This window comes from Pleurodeles waltl, chromosome 10 (assembly GCF_031143425.1).
Source record: "Pleurodeles waltl isolate 20211129_DDA chromosome 10, aPleWal1.hap1.20221129, whole genome shotgun sequence".
In the NCBI taxonomy this organism is placed as follows: Eukaryota; Metazoa; Chordata; class Amphibia; order Caudata; family Salamandridae; genus Pleurodeles; species Pleurodeles waltl.
In genome coordinates this window covers 905,670,392-905,685,569 of record NC_090449.1, presented here as the reverse complement: position 1 = coordinate 905,685,569, position 15,178 = coordinate 905,670,392, and the positions used below count along the sequence as shown (strand labels likewise).

Here is a 15,178-nt window from a genome sequence, read left to right as displayed (position 1 = left end):
TCGTGTATCTGATCCCAGCCCTGGAGGCTGACACAAAGGCCAGCATCCCGAACACTAACGCATTACATCCACATTGGATCCAATGGGCAAAGTCTCTGACAGCAACTGATATTTACTATATTTTTTGCCCAAAATTACAAACTAAAGAATTCCTTCAATAAGAAATGGAATATCCAATACTGGCAAACAGATTGCTGATTGATCAATATCAAACAATTATTTACACTGATGGATCAGCCCAAACAGCCAGAGGTAGAAAACAGCAATACTCCGCTGTTTGTGAGCCTGTGAGTGGCTACATGAAATATGGTGAATTCCATCCACAAAACACTTACATGCAGACCTTAGGAGGCTGCACAGCACAACTAGAAGAGCTAAAGGCTCTGGTACACACAGATCCGAAACAGCTAATGCTGATAGTCTGTGATTCATACTACTGTGGCCAGTCCTTCAATTAATATCTGCATTACTGGCAACAGAATGGGTTCAGAGATTCTAAAGGCAACACCATCAAACACAGGTTACTGTGGGGAAAGTAGCGGATCTGAAGGAAGTATTACCCAGTGCCCATTTAGTTCATACACTGGGACAGCAATGTGTAGGAGTACACATTGCAGGCAATACCTTAGCTGATGAAGCAGCCAAGTCGGCAGTAACTATGGCTTCTGAGGCTGCAATAATTCGCTCACAGATGAGGGTGGATGATGAAACACTTGCCAAATATTCTTACCGCATAACTACCCTAAATACTGACAAGACCAGGGATGGATGATTGTGTGATCCCCAACCAAGATCAAAGATCTGAGTTGATAAAAGCAGCACATGAGGGAGTTGCTTCTGCCCATGCAGGTGTGGTGGCTACTATATCTTTACTTCAAAATGTTATTAGTGGCCAGGTCTATACAAACAGACAAAACAATATATCCTCTGTTGTGATATCTGTGAGAAAATAAAAGGGTCCATGTTGAAATGGCCCTTTTTGCAGTGTCATCCCAAAACTTTTTGCCTCCTTCCTCCTAGTTTTTCTGACCTGTTTTTGTTAGCTTTAGGACTCTGGGCACTTTACCACTGCTAACCAGTACTAAAGTGAATGTGCTCTCTGTGTAAATTGTATTGTTGATTGGTTTATCCATGATTGGCATAGTTAATTTACTAGTAAGTCCCTAGTAAAGTGCACTAGAGGTGCCCAGGTTCTGTAAATCAAATGCTACTAGTGAGCCTGAACTGGGTCCAAACTGGGGTGGCATGGTGAGCAAAGGAACAATGGATTAAACCCAGATCTGTGACTGGGGGTTGGGTGTTTGAATTGTTTAGCACTCCGTCCATCATCCTTTTGTGTTGCCAAAGTTGCCCTAAGTGGGAAGGGTATGCCCAGACGTGGGTCCCGTGCTCACTCTGCCAAGCTAGCCTGGGTGATGAAAGATGATACCCTGAAACCGGTCCCAGGATGCTTGTTTCTGATCCATGGAGGACCTGGCCAGGCAATTCAGGCTGGACTGTTCCCATGAGGAACAGGGTCAAGACTGATTTGCATATGGTTGGTCCAAACTGAGGTGGCATGTTGAGCAAAAGAACGATGGATTAAACCCAGATCTGTGACTGGGGGTGAGTGTTTACATTGTTCAGAACTCTGTCCATCCTCCTTTTTTGTTACTAGTGGGCCTGCAGCACTGGTTGTGCCACCCACATGAGTAGCCCTGTAAATATGGCTCAGACCTGCCACTGCAGTGTCTGTGTGTGCAGTTTTAAACAGCCAATTCAACTTGGCAAGTATACCTACTTGCCAGGCTTAAACCTTTACTTTTCATACATATAAGGAACCCCTAAGGGGTATCCTAGGTAGCCCCATGGGTAGGGTGCAGTGTATGTTGAAGGTGGGACATGTACTGATGTGTGTTAAATGTCCAAACTGTGAAATACTGCTAAATTCAGCCTTCACTGTTGCAAGGCCTGTCTCCCTTATAGGTTAACATGGGGGCTGCCTTTAAAATGCAGGTTCCCTTTGAGAGCAGATAGAAATCTGGAGTTCGGGGTCTCTGAACTCACAATTTAAAAATAGATCTTTTAGTGGAGTTGTTTTTTAGATTGTTAGTTTGAAAATGCCACTTTCAGAAGCGTATTAGCAAAAATGAGGCAAACCCAGTAACACCTGGACCTGGGTACATAAATATATATATAACAAAATTGTGTTGGAGATGGAGAGTTAAGCTGTTTTCCTCCGCTTCGCCACAATAAAAGGAAAACTGAGGGACCACGGAGTAAATAAGAGTGGTCTCACAGCATAAGTTAAGCAAAGTTATACATTCTCTACTGACAAAATACAGAGTCCCAAAATAAAAGATTCATGATCTGAAAATACAGTGGATGTTCAACAAAATAAAAGCGGGGTTTGTGATAGAATGTTCCATCATCCCAGAAGATACTTTTTTGAAAAGTTTGATGGTGCTTCCTATCAAAAGACTATCTGTCCTGATGATGACCTATTATTAATTTGTTCTCATGTGTTGGGTTGAAACGTCGACAAGATTGGATGTGGATTAATATTTAATTGAATCAGTTTAATCATGTTACTTACCTTCACTGCGTCGTCACCCTAGGTGCACCAATTGCATTTGAGATTCATTTATATCATTCTTGTATAATCAAAATGAAATTGTTCATTAAATAAAAAACAAAATAATATGATAGGTTCAATTTGACAAAACATTTTTGAGTTATAATTACTAAATATTGCCTTTGAAGTCAAGGGTTATATTTCCCCCTTGGGGCCAACACCATTTTGAGATATATATTTTTAGAAAGTAGGCATTTTCTTGCTTAAACCATTCTGTGACTCTGCCTGTTTGTGCATTGCCTGTCTGGGTCAGTTTGACAGTTGGGCTGTTTGTGAGTCCCTTCTAGACAGTGAGACTAAGGGAGCTGGGGTGTAGCCTGCATATCCTGATGAGCTATTTGTGCTAGAGTAGAGGGAGGAGTGGTCACTTGCACCTGAATGGGCTGTGCCTGCCCTCTCACAATGCAGCCTTCAACCCCCTGGTGTGTGTCTGGGGCCTGGCCTGGGCAAGGCAGGATCCTGTAAACAAGAGAGACTTTACTTTGAAGTTTACCAACTTCAAAAGCAGAAAGGGGTATAAATAGTGGACCCAAAACCCCATACTTTAGATTTATTTACGATCACATCTGGAACCAAGAGGAACCTCTGCCAAGGGGAAGAGCTGAAGAGCTGAGAAGTGCTGACCCTGCCTGTGACTGTGCTTTGTTGGGCTATCCATCAGTTGCTGCTTCTGCCTGTGAAAGGGGACAAAGACTGGACTTTGTTGTGCATTCCTGCTTTAGAAGAAACTCCAAGGGCTTGAACTGAGCTTGCTTCCTGTTTTGAAGTCTCCAGGCCATCACAGACTTCCTCTGCTAACAACTGGACTCTCTGCTGAAACTCCTACTCTGCCAAGTGGTGCCCTATCCAGTCCCTGGGCCCTTGCAAGGTGAAGTTGGCAGGCAAGAGCTGAAAATCCACACACAGAACTCTGTGCGGGGATATTTTTGACGCACCATCTGCAACGCGGCTGACAAATGACGTGCCTCTGGCTTCACGGCTAAAGTCAACGCTCCACCTGCATCACGACTGAGAGATTGATGCCTAGTGGCAGGAGAAACGACGCACAACACCCGCTTGTGGCTGATGATAATGACAGAAACCCCACGCAGCCCGGTTTTTCTAACACCGTGCAACTGGATTTTCCACGCATCGTCCATGGATGTCAAAGTCAACCCGACTCTGCGTGGATCGGAGGTGCCCCGTCCAGAAATCGATGCAACACTCTCTTGCAAGGGAGGAAAAACATTACATTGCCAACCCGACCAGAGAAGAATCAACTCACGGCCTCCCTTGCGAGGAAGGAATTGACGCATCGCTGCTTGTTCCGACACACACTCGTCCATGCGGCTTTATTTTTTACGCTAACCAGGTACTTTGTGCAAAATTAACACTTCTATTGTTTTCTATGCAGTAAGACTCTTTTTCTTTTGAAAATTCATATTTTAACTTGTGTACGTTGGATTTTTGTCATTTTGGTCTTTTTTGATTTAGAAAAGTATTATCTATTTTTATAAACAGGTGGGGTGTCCATTTTATAGTGTTTATACTGTATTACTGTGTGTGTATTGGTACAAATTACTTTACACCTTGCTTCTGAAGTTAAGCCTTCCTGCTTGTGGTAAGCTACCAAAGGGGTGAGCGGGGGTTATCTAAGTGTGATTCTCCTTTACCTTGACTAGAGTGAGGGTCCTTGCTTGGACAGGGAGTAACCAAAGATGCTATTTCTAACAGTCCACCATTAAACGCCCACCACACACCCCCCTTCTACTTTGAAACATACCACTACAATGTGTGTACCTGGACCATTGTGGTATCCTGACACCTGATGGTGCACACAAATAGATTTGAGTTGCTGTTGACTCATGCTCCAGATTTCTATGATTATGGTCACAACGATTAGCTGATAATCAAACTGTTATTAAAGATTTGCAAGTCTTTCTAGGTAAATATGCAATTGCGGCTTTCCATTCGGACCAGGGCCCTGCTTTCTCCTCAAGGTCATTCAGGGTCAAGCTACACCATACGGCTAATCCTCCACCGCATACATAGTGGACTCCTGGATAGTTCCTGAATCCCTCTAACTACAGACCAGGATGTTCCTGTACAGGTTTTGAGCAGCAATGCTGACACTTTCCCAAGCTTGGGGAGGGTGAAAAATGAAATTTCATTAGTACCACTATCTTCATCTGTGACAAGAAACGACCAAGGTAATGAGCACTACTGCTCAAATGCAGCTCAAACAGATGGCATTGTTTACTACAAACCACTGATGGAGAGATGGAGACTTCTGTTAGTTCTCCACTTTCTGCAGCTTTTTCACTAACTGCTTCTGGATATTTTGCTGATCAAGATGAGTTCTCTTTTGGCTCATCCACTTCTTCTGAGGTACCATTGTCAAGAGCACGTAAGCTGATAAACTGGCCTAAACAAAACTATGTCATTCACCCATGGAACTATCAAGTGTTTTTTATTAACTGCACTTGCCTTTCTTATTTGGATTGGTTTTGTCATTGTCTTTTTCCTACTAATACATGTTCATTACCTTTCTGAACACTCTGCAGTCGAACTTGTGGTTGAGGTCCTAAAACCAATTTTTTTTCACATAAGGTCCATCAAGACTTGTCTCTAGAGAACATCTCAGCTAGTACAGTTCCTGATGAGATTGTTTGGGGGAAAGTATCTTTTGATATATTCGTTCCGACGCAAATTCGGCAAATACCATATGTTTTTAAACTTCCTTTAAATGATGTAATCATTTTCTGATGACTGGGATGTAAAAACTATTGATTCTATGTTATCTGAATTAGAGTACTTTACTGTATTTGAAAGTGAAGGCATTTACCAAACAAAAGAAAATTATGAACATATGTTTTGTTACAATTATAGTGGGCATCATTTAATTGAAGCAAGTACCCAGAAGACTATTTTTAATTATACACAGTGGGAACATTGTTCTAAACCACCAATGGTTAGTTCTAAAACATATATGGATAAGTTACAATATTTTTCTGGGCATAATGTTCAAGATGCTGCGCCCTATTGTTTCAAATTGCCTGTAACAGAAATGCACAATTTATTGTTGACTGATACAAAATTGATTAATTCTGATTCCTTTGTTCCTGGGTTGGCTATAGAATGCTATGAATATTGGATGAAGTTGATTGACTTGAAGAGTGTTTAGGGGACTACACATTGGCAAAATCAAGGAAGAACATGCCTGATACCTTTACAAATGCTATTTTTAAATGACACAGTGTAGTAGACAAGCTGTTTAGACTTGGCGAACATTAAAGGGTTAAATGCAAACAGTATTTCCACTCCTGCAAAATTTTACAAATGTCAAAAATAAATTAATGCAACTGAAGAACAGCTCAATGGATGGGTCTAAAATGGAACATTTAACACAACACTTTCACATTATGGCGGGTAGGTATTGCAGCCAGTGAATGCAAATGCTTGTCATGCTCATTTTGTAAACTCCATGGGGATTTAGAGCGAATAGACCAGACCCTTGCTAGGTGTAGAACATTAGGGTATTGTGACAACATACAGTGTAGGAAAACGATGCCAGCAATGGTTAAAAACCTTCCTCACTAGATGTTATAAAAGAACACCTCAGTTTCCTGTCTGAGAACTCAAACGTGCAAGACTTTCATTTAGGCCCCAGAAGACAAGGTAAAAATTGCTTCTTATATGTTATTTATAATAATATTTGTAAACTTTCACAAAAAGAAGCACCAGCCTGGTTAAGGGAAATAGATCAAAAAAACTTACAGAAAGTTTCACCCGTTGTAGAAAATGGGATTAACACCTTGTCGGACCGCATATACACTCTTAACAACATCATTTCTTCTGCAATTGACATTATGCAAACTGACATTTCATCTTTACAACATGGACAGAGTCAACTTAGGTTCATTATGCAGTTAGGTTGGAAAATACAGACATTGGAAAATGATTGTGTTCCATGGCATTATGTCAGGGCTAAGGACCTGTTTGCTGCATTCAGCTTGACACGACAACATCAAATAATGGCTAAGAAAGAAGCTACTTATATTATGCTGAACATCGTAAAAATTTGAAAAAGTGCTTTTTACTATGGCAAAAATACCATCTGCTATACGGCTAATTCACGGCGTTATTAATCTGCCTATTTCAACACTCCAGTTCACATACTGCTTGAAACATATTCCTGTAGGCATATAGGAAAGACTGGGAGATTGTTACATTCATGAGGTACGGGAGCTACCCTTTTCATACAAATGTTTCAATGGCATGAAGGAAGTCTTTTCTTGGCAACAGCGAATGCTAGACTTCTGTTAGCCATTCAATGGTTTGTAAACAGCTTTCCTTCCACGGAGCTTGTAACGCTTCTGTAACAAATTTGGCCTGTTATCTGAAGAGGGTTGCTGCTCCCTTGATTTGACCAGCATTCCAGGTACTCTCATATGAAAGTTATGTACTTCTAAACAGCGAGAGCTGCTGTGGAATGTGAGCCGCAATTGTCTAATCAGTTTTGGTCTCCCAAATTGTAACTTGTTGCGGTAATGTCCTTTTTCCCCCTGCGCAACAGACAAAAGTAAGACAACAGGCCTAATATTGCTACTTCCAATGTAAATTTCGCCAAGCTGAGCAGGATAAAAAGCTCTATTGTTTCAAAAACACGTAGCTCTGACATCTGCCTGCACGACATACGCTCTCGAAGTAGCAAGGTCATCCACGGAAATACAGTCCCTTTTAAATACAAACTTTCCAAGACACTTTGGTGAGCTCATGGGACAAATATTTAAAGCGTCCAATACTGCTGCGATGTTTCACTTCTTTTACGCTGTTGGTTCTGGGTTCATCAGCACCTTTTCATCTACATTTAGCATTATACCTTCAGCCAAACCTTCCATAGTTTCAAACATTTTTGGGGATTCCCAATTATTTTAGCCTTAATTGGTGGGATTTTGCTGTTGTTATTTTTCATTCACAATGGCTGCCCCAGCTCAATAAGGGGGACTAATGGTGTTTCCACCAGTGCAACTGTTTTGTAAACGTATGATGCAGTATTTCGGAGGACAACTCATTGAGGAGCTGGACTGCAACTGGTTTCTGTCATTCAGACCAGTACTGAACTGTGTGCAGCCTGTGTTTCTTTGCCTTTGCTGCCTTTTCGAATGTGCACTACAACTGTGTCTTTCCACAGGGAGCTTACTTTCACTGGACGCTGATCTGTTGATGTTTTCGATGAGGGCTCACAACCGGACATGCGATTTGAGGGTACATTTGCTAAAGGAAGCCTCCTATGAGCTGCCCTTGGTGGATAAAGTGGATCTGGGCACTTCGATATCTGGCACTACATGGAAATCTGCTGCCTTTGCTAGAGGTGAAATCTTTGAACACAAGGGCTCTTTGGTTTTCCTTGACACCGATTTGTATACATTAACATCTGCCAAAGAGAATCTTTCCTTGATTCGATTGTCCTTGATAAAATTAGCACTTTTCAAAATGACAATAACTTTTAAATATGACATGTAGCTTTTTGGTTCTGTTTTTAAATTGATAATTTTAATTTGACCTGCTTTACTATGCTATGCTTGTCAACTTGGGCATTTATATATTTGCTTCATTTTTCATGTAGTACTGATTGTTTTTTTTTCTACATGTTGCACAGACAAGGGAGTGTGTTGTGAGGTAATTTTAATGAGTTTATATGGGCACATTATTTTATCCATAGGCATGCAGCTTGTGCCCTTTAGCCTAATAACAATTTATTTTATTCATTTTAATTTCTGAACAGAAGCTTCATTCTTCGCTGATGTTTTATTTCTTTTATTTCATATTGTTTTAGCACAGAAATTGTTTATATTGTTTTAGTCTGACATTCTTGTTCTATACTTTGCTCAAGGCTGTACTCTGTAAAGCAGAGCAGTTTTCTCAGAATACCAGCTGTTTTATTATAAAACATCCCACTGCCCCCTAAACATTAGAGGGACAGTTCCAGACAAAAACCTACCACTACACACTATTGCTTCACTGCAGTTGTCTGCTGAGACTTGACTTATATTACACCTATCCAGGAGCGGACTCTCAGTAGACCAACAGCCCTATTTGTTACTACCATATTAAGGAATGGGGGATGGTGTCTTCCTAGGGATCCTGAAGGGTAGATTAGGGCTAACACTGCCTAGTAGCGCCTTATTGGCATAGATAGGAATTCCAGTGCATAGCATTCTGACACTATGGTGGGACTTTGCTTCTGTTTCAATTTCCTTGTCACTGCATTGCTATTATTATGTTTTATCATCCTAAACATTGCAGTGCATGCTATTTTATCTAGAACACAGTAAATTAAATAACATGTATTGAACCAATTCTTTCTTCTGTTTGTCTTTTCATGTGTGAGACAACTGTAACTTAGAGAAAAGGCTGAGATCTGTTTCACCATGATTTCCTAGAGAAATCAGAATGTCATACGCATGGCTGCCACAAATCACCACCACTTTTAGGTGCTGGTAAGATACTGCTAGCTGGCAGGAAGTTTAAGGCCGACAGTTGTTACAAGCTGTGGAATTGGACTCAGGTCCTTACAACCTGGTGGTGCTGCCACCTGGATATAGAACTCTCAATGGACAAGAAGAGCCAACACAACACTACAACTAAACAAATGAGTCTCTACTGCATGATGACTGAACTCCTGGACTAAGTATCCCTAATTCTCCTATGCCTTATCTTGCATTTTAAACAAAGTCAGAATGAAGGAAATAAGTGAAAATCTCAACACTCTATGACCTTTCAACAAATCTGAGTCATCACACTCTGGGCAGTTTAGCTCCCACTTCTTCAGGCAACAACACCATCCACTAATCACACTCTCCAACCTCAACAACAAGCATCACCCGTGATTAAAACACTGTTTACTGCTCTGAAAAATACAGTCTCAGCACTGCCGCAAATATAACACCTCCATAGAACTTACTACAGTCTTCAGATAGTGTCTTCTTTATAGTGCACACTAGTGTAACCTCATAACACATTTGCTGCAAAAAGGTACACTCAGTTCAATAACTCTTTCAAACAGAATCTCAAAAGAATTACATTAGCCTTGTGGCAGTTACCAACCTCATCCAATATGATACCAGACTATATTGCTCCAATTAATGCTAAACAGTAGCCTTTGAACAAAAAACAGCATTACACCTCCAAACTAGAAAAAAACAATAGATTGACCCTTGAACAGTTGATGTTTACTCCACCCATGTAAATACAGAATTAAAATAATTTCTTCATGTCTGTAAAAAACGATCTGCCTTTTTACATGAAACAAATAATGACAATCTGGAGAGTGATTTAAGAAAATTACAAGGCCACACCTAAAACCCCTCTCAATCAGACTCTGACAATATACATGCAAAAAACATGTATTTTAGGCAACACCAAACACATTGTCAGAAATACCTACTAAAATTGCACTAATTACAGGAAGGAGTATTTAGTCATCTTCTACCTATCCTTAATTTGCCCAACAAAAGCAATCCTCAAAACAGAAACTAACAAAGCCTCCCTCTCAGGAACCTTTGTCATATTGCTACTCTTTTAATTATCTTTCAAGTAATTTGTACCAACCTAATGCAGGGTTTTTATGGACTCACCTTTGATCATTTGTTTTTTGGTCCAAACCTCACAAGGACATCCAAAAAGAGGATGTCTAACCCTCTCATAGGATCACATATAACTACAACTTTCTCAATCAAGCATAGAAATATAGTCATTATTTACTAAAAGTTTAACTATCATCTACTTAAGGCATTGTTACACAGCTCAAATCCACAATTATTCTCTTTCCTTCCACTATTAGTTCTTGTAATACATTCCTAACTACATTAATATCCCTCTCTCCAAAAGTAAAAACATATATATTGACAATATCTTCAGCCCTTGTTCTGCCCAGTCTCACATAAATCTTGCATAGATTTCACCTGTCAATCCTCATGAAGATTCATCCTGTTCCTAAAGCATCACTTGACATGGCCAGATAATTCAGAATACACATGCTGCGTTTAAATTGCTGATCTCATCAAGAACCAGATTTTGACATTCCCTTCATGAAGTGGTTATTCATTTCACCACTTTGAGGTCATGACCATGGAAGGTGTATTCATAGTGGGAGGAAAACTGTGACTACTCTTTACCACCCTGAACATGCCTGCACATGTTCTACCCCTGAGTAATAACAATAGCTTTGTGAGCTAGTAGTTGGAAATGTCAATTTACTGTCCCTACACTATCTTCCATTAAAGTTCAAATGTTAATCCCATGCTATCTGACTTGTGAAACGTCTGCTCTCAGCACACTCTCAACCAACTTTCTTTCTTCCTGATAGGAAATGGAAAACCCTAGACCTCATTCAAATTCTCTGAATCCTTTCTTCTGGCTGTGTCACTTTTCTCTAATTACCTGAATTATTTTGCTTCATCACATTTCTCGCTACTTCATCTGTAGCTCAAATTTTGTTTCTCTCTACTTTTCACTCTTCAGTAGTGAAAAGAGATGTATTTGTGAAAAATAATGTGTCCACTAAAGCTACTATTGCAAGTGTTGTCTGCTTATGTTTCATTTTAATGTTATTTTCTAGAGCACTAAATATCCGCAAAGACATCCTTATAGTAAACTTATAATCCTATCTTTTTATGTGTGGAGACTCCACAGTTGTAAAGATCTTACTCATAAAATACCTTTGTGAATAGCAAACCAAACCATAACTTACTCATAGGTGTAAGTTTACCTTTATCAATCAAGCCCCAAATTCAATGTAAAACTTTTTTTTAAGTAAAAATAAAATCTAGATCCAAACGCATAAAATAGCTTTAGTTGTGCAAGCATTCTTTTGGTACTACTAAACTGGCAGACACAAGGCAGCGTGGACTGTCAGCTTTTGTTTTGCGTACCCCATTTCTGAAACTTTAACATATAATTCAATGTGTTTGGCATTACAAGGGCTTAGCTGAGAATGGGTAGTAAATTCAAAATCACTTTCACCAAGGGGCTCCAAAATGTTTATTGAGAGAGGCCTCAAAAGTCCTTAAGGTGTTACTGTGAACAAGTCCCATGTTAGCATGCATTCTTGGCATACACCTGCTAGCTCTAACACATCCTCACAAAATAACCCTGGTGTAGAGAAGTAAAATCTCAGCCTTTATAATCCTATGTTCATGCAACCCTTAGACTTCTCACAGTTACCCTCAATTAACGTCAACAAAGGCCATCTGAAAGTCAACATATGCCACATACACAGGAGAAATTATGAAGCACTAAGAGAATATTTAAGAACCCTAGTGCCATTCTAACATCACATTAGCGTTATTTTTTTTACACTAATATGGTATTAGAACGCCAAAATCCTGTGTCATATTTGCAAAGTGACACAATGCATGAATTGTGCCACTTTGTAACCCTTTGCGCTACATTATGCCTCCGCCAGGCATAGTCTATGCAAAGGGGGCGTTTCCCATAATGGGGGACTAAAAAAATGGTGCAAGGAAATCGAATAGAGCAGCACTTTTAATGCCTGCTCAGAGAGACATTAAAAGGGGCATCCCATTGAATACAGTGGGCCGCTGCATACTATGCCAAAATGTTGGTGCTACTCCTGCACATCAATAGTGCACTTTGCACTATGGTGCGCCGTATTTTAACTACAGTGCACACATGATGGCGGTAGGGGGGTGTTAAAGGGTACAAGAACAGTGGCACTGCACTGTGTGCAGTGCTACCTTCCTCAAATATGCCTCTAAATATTTTATGACAATAAATTGCAAACAAAAAACCTGTACATTTGTGCCTTTGTTGCCCCTAAAACTTGCTTATACATGTAAATAATACATTTCTTTCTACACTGTAAACTGAAGACCACCACTGTGCCTTCTAGAGCAACAATCAAAGATACAGACTAATATTTTTCTATTTCGAGTCTGTTCTTTTAAAAAATAGATACATTTGTACTGCTGTAGATCCAGTAGTGAGCTTTTTCATAGTGACTGTTACAAACTTTTTCTGTTTATTAACATCTATTTGTGCTTTAGTAGCACCACATACTTTGTCATGTAATTGTAGGGACTTTTTACACGGTTTAGAAGGGCTCGCTAAGTGAAAAACATCTTCAGTGTTGTCATCTGCTTGTGTAATACCATCATATTCACTCTAATCCTTAGCATAAAATGGATAGGCCTAGTTATTTTGTTCAACATTTTCATCTGGATTTTCTCTACCTCATTCTGTTCCCACCTTTCCAATCTCCAATTATTTGCATGGAGTATCTCATTCACAAGTACCACTGCTTGTGACTGACTACCAAACATGTCACTTCCTTGTCCTCCACAAAACCTCACAGATTAAAGAAGCTGTTGAATTATGGAGAATCATGTCCCATAACAGCATAACCCCACCAAGAAGTTGTGTAGAATATTATTCAAACAATTCTTTGTGAATGCTAGGCACCAGCATTCATAGACAAAACAACTAACTGAGTTTAGATTAGGGATGGCCCCAAAGGTGGGGAGAGAGCTAATCAAAAAAACGTTTGGGGACATCCAGACACTTTGCAGCTTGAAAGAGAAAGTGTAGGCAAAAAGAACGAGGGCCATTGTGTTATCCTTTGATGGAAGTAAGAAATACTGGTAGTGACCAAAGGGCAGAGTCTCTGCGACCTGGGAATTCAAAAGAATTGCCCCATTTATCCACCTGGAAAAAGGTTTAGGGTGCTTCAGGAAGAGGTAAAGATCTTGTGCAAGGCTGCTCATAATTTGCTAAAGCGTGCTGTGGATGAATGTGTTTCCAGGCTACTTGGATATTTCTACGCTTGAAATGTGCTGTTAGTTATTTTTGCTGCTTTCATTACATGGGCCCTCATTACAACCCTGACTGTCCGAAGACCTCTAGGGCCGCAATGGCGGTCTCGGTGGCGAAGACCGCCAAATTAAGAATTTTGCGGTTTGCCCGAAGCCAAACTGCTGATACTCTGCCTCTCCCGCCTCTTTTCTGTGGTCTGCCGGGCTGGAGGTGAGCACCTCCAGCACGGTGGACACTGACGCAGGAGACTGCCAGCATTTTTCTGGTGGTCGCACTGCCAAAAAAAGCTGGCAGTCTTGCATCCTGGCAACAGGCATAAGCATACCTGTTGCCAGGATATACTTGCACACAAATCCACATACCCGCACACATGCACCCACATACTCCACACACAAACACACCCCCACTCACCCATGCACTCGCGTCATACATCCCCATTCACACTAACATACATACATACAAACCACACTCATGCATGCATTCACTCCCCACTTCATCGCATACATACATTCACCCCCTCTTCCCCCCTCCAGGGCATACCTACATTCACATCCCCCTCCCCCCACCAGCGCATACATACATTCACATCCTCCTCCTCCCTCCAGCGCATACATACACTCACACCCCAATACCCCTCCAGCTCATACATACACTCACCCCCATGCACCACATACACACACTCACCCACTCTCCCTATTCACTCACACAAACATGCACCCCCCTCCCCGTCCACTCACACACTCACGACCCTCTCCGTCCACCTACATACACATGCACATACATACACAAACTCACCCCTTCAATCCGCTCAATCACACTCACGCACTCAATCACACACACCTGCACACAACCACTCATGTACGCACTCCCATCCACAAACACACACTCTCCCACCCCATCCACAAACACTCACATACCCCCCTCACCGTGTCCACAGACAATCATTCACACATGCAGACACGCACCGACAAACATCTCCCCTCTCCCAGCATTCACGACATTCAAACAAACACACACTCTCCCATGTCGGACGATCCACTTACCTTGTCTGTCAAGGAGGTCGATCGGGAGGGGAAGGGTCCTTCCACCGCCGACCACCAGCACGACTTACGGAATTCCAAATTCAGTTGTCATAGGGCTGTCTTAAGACAAAACGACCACTGAAGTCGTAATGAGGGCCATAGTGTCATTACAAATTACTTGTACTTTATAACTGCACAAGTAACACAGACAAAAAGTTATTTTCCATTTCTACTCTCTGTTCGAGATCAGACATTTCAGCAACTTATTTACATATGAGTTCATCAGTTAGATGTGGTAAACCATTGTACATAAAAAATACTGAGTCTGCTGAAAATAACTTTAAGCATGTTGTTACTATATTGTGCTCACTGAGAACTTGCAAAGCTACAAATACTGAACCCAAAAAATGGCACACTAACAAATGTGTTGATGGAAAAATGCAAAAATATTTGAACATCAGTGGAAAATATGATTGAATACTACGGGCCTCATTTCCAGTTCGGTGGACAGAAGACCCATTTGCCGAACTTCTGACGGGGAGGTTGCTGCCATACCTCCGGACCTATTATTACTTTTCTGGTCTGACGGGTGGAAACAAAGGATTCCCCTGGGCCACATACAGTCCCAGGGAGCACCAACACACAGGTCCAGCTCCTGCTAGTGCTTGAGGCACCTCCCCTCGCGAGATAACAGTTTGCTTTTGCTTGGTGGGAGCTGTGACAGCCA

The 15,178-nt window shown here is 41.0% G+C and overlaps 1 protein-coding gene across 2 annotated transcripts in view; it reads left to right on the top strand.

The window, feature by feature from the left end:
• The window catches only part of CALCR (calcitonin receptor), a 2,320,029-nt gene that overhangs the window by 752,044 nt on the left and 1,552,807 nt on the right, over positions 1-15,178 (top strand). Inside the window, exon 3 of one of the 2 annotated variants that reach the window (XM_069211664.1) lies at positions 7,788-7,967. The exons of the other annotated variant lie outside the window; for it this stretch is intronic. The gene's annotated coding sequence lies outside the window, so the exon portion shown is untranslated. The remainder of the gene's footprint in view (positions 1-7,787; positions 7,968-15,178) is intronic. 2 annotated transcript variants of the gene reach the window in all.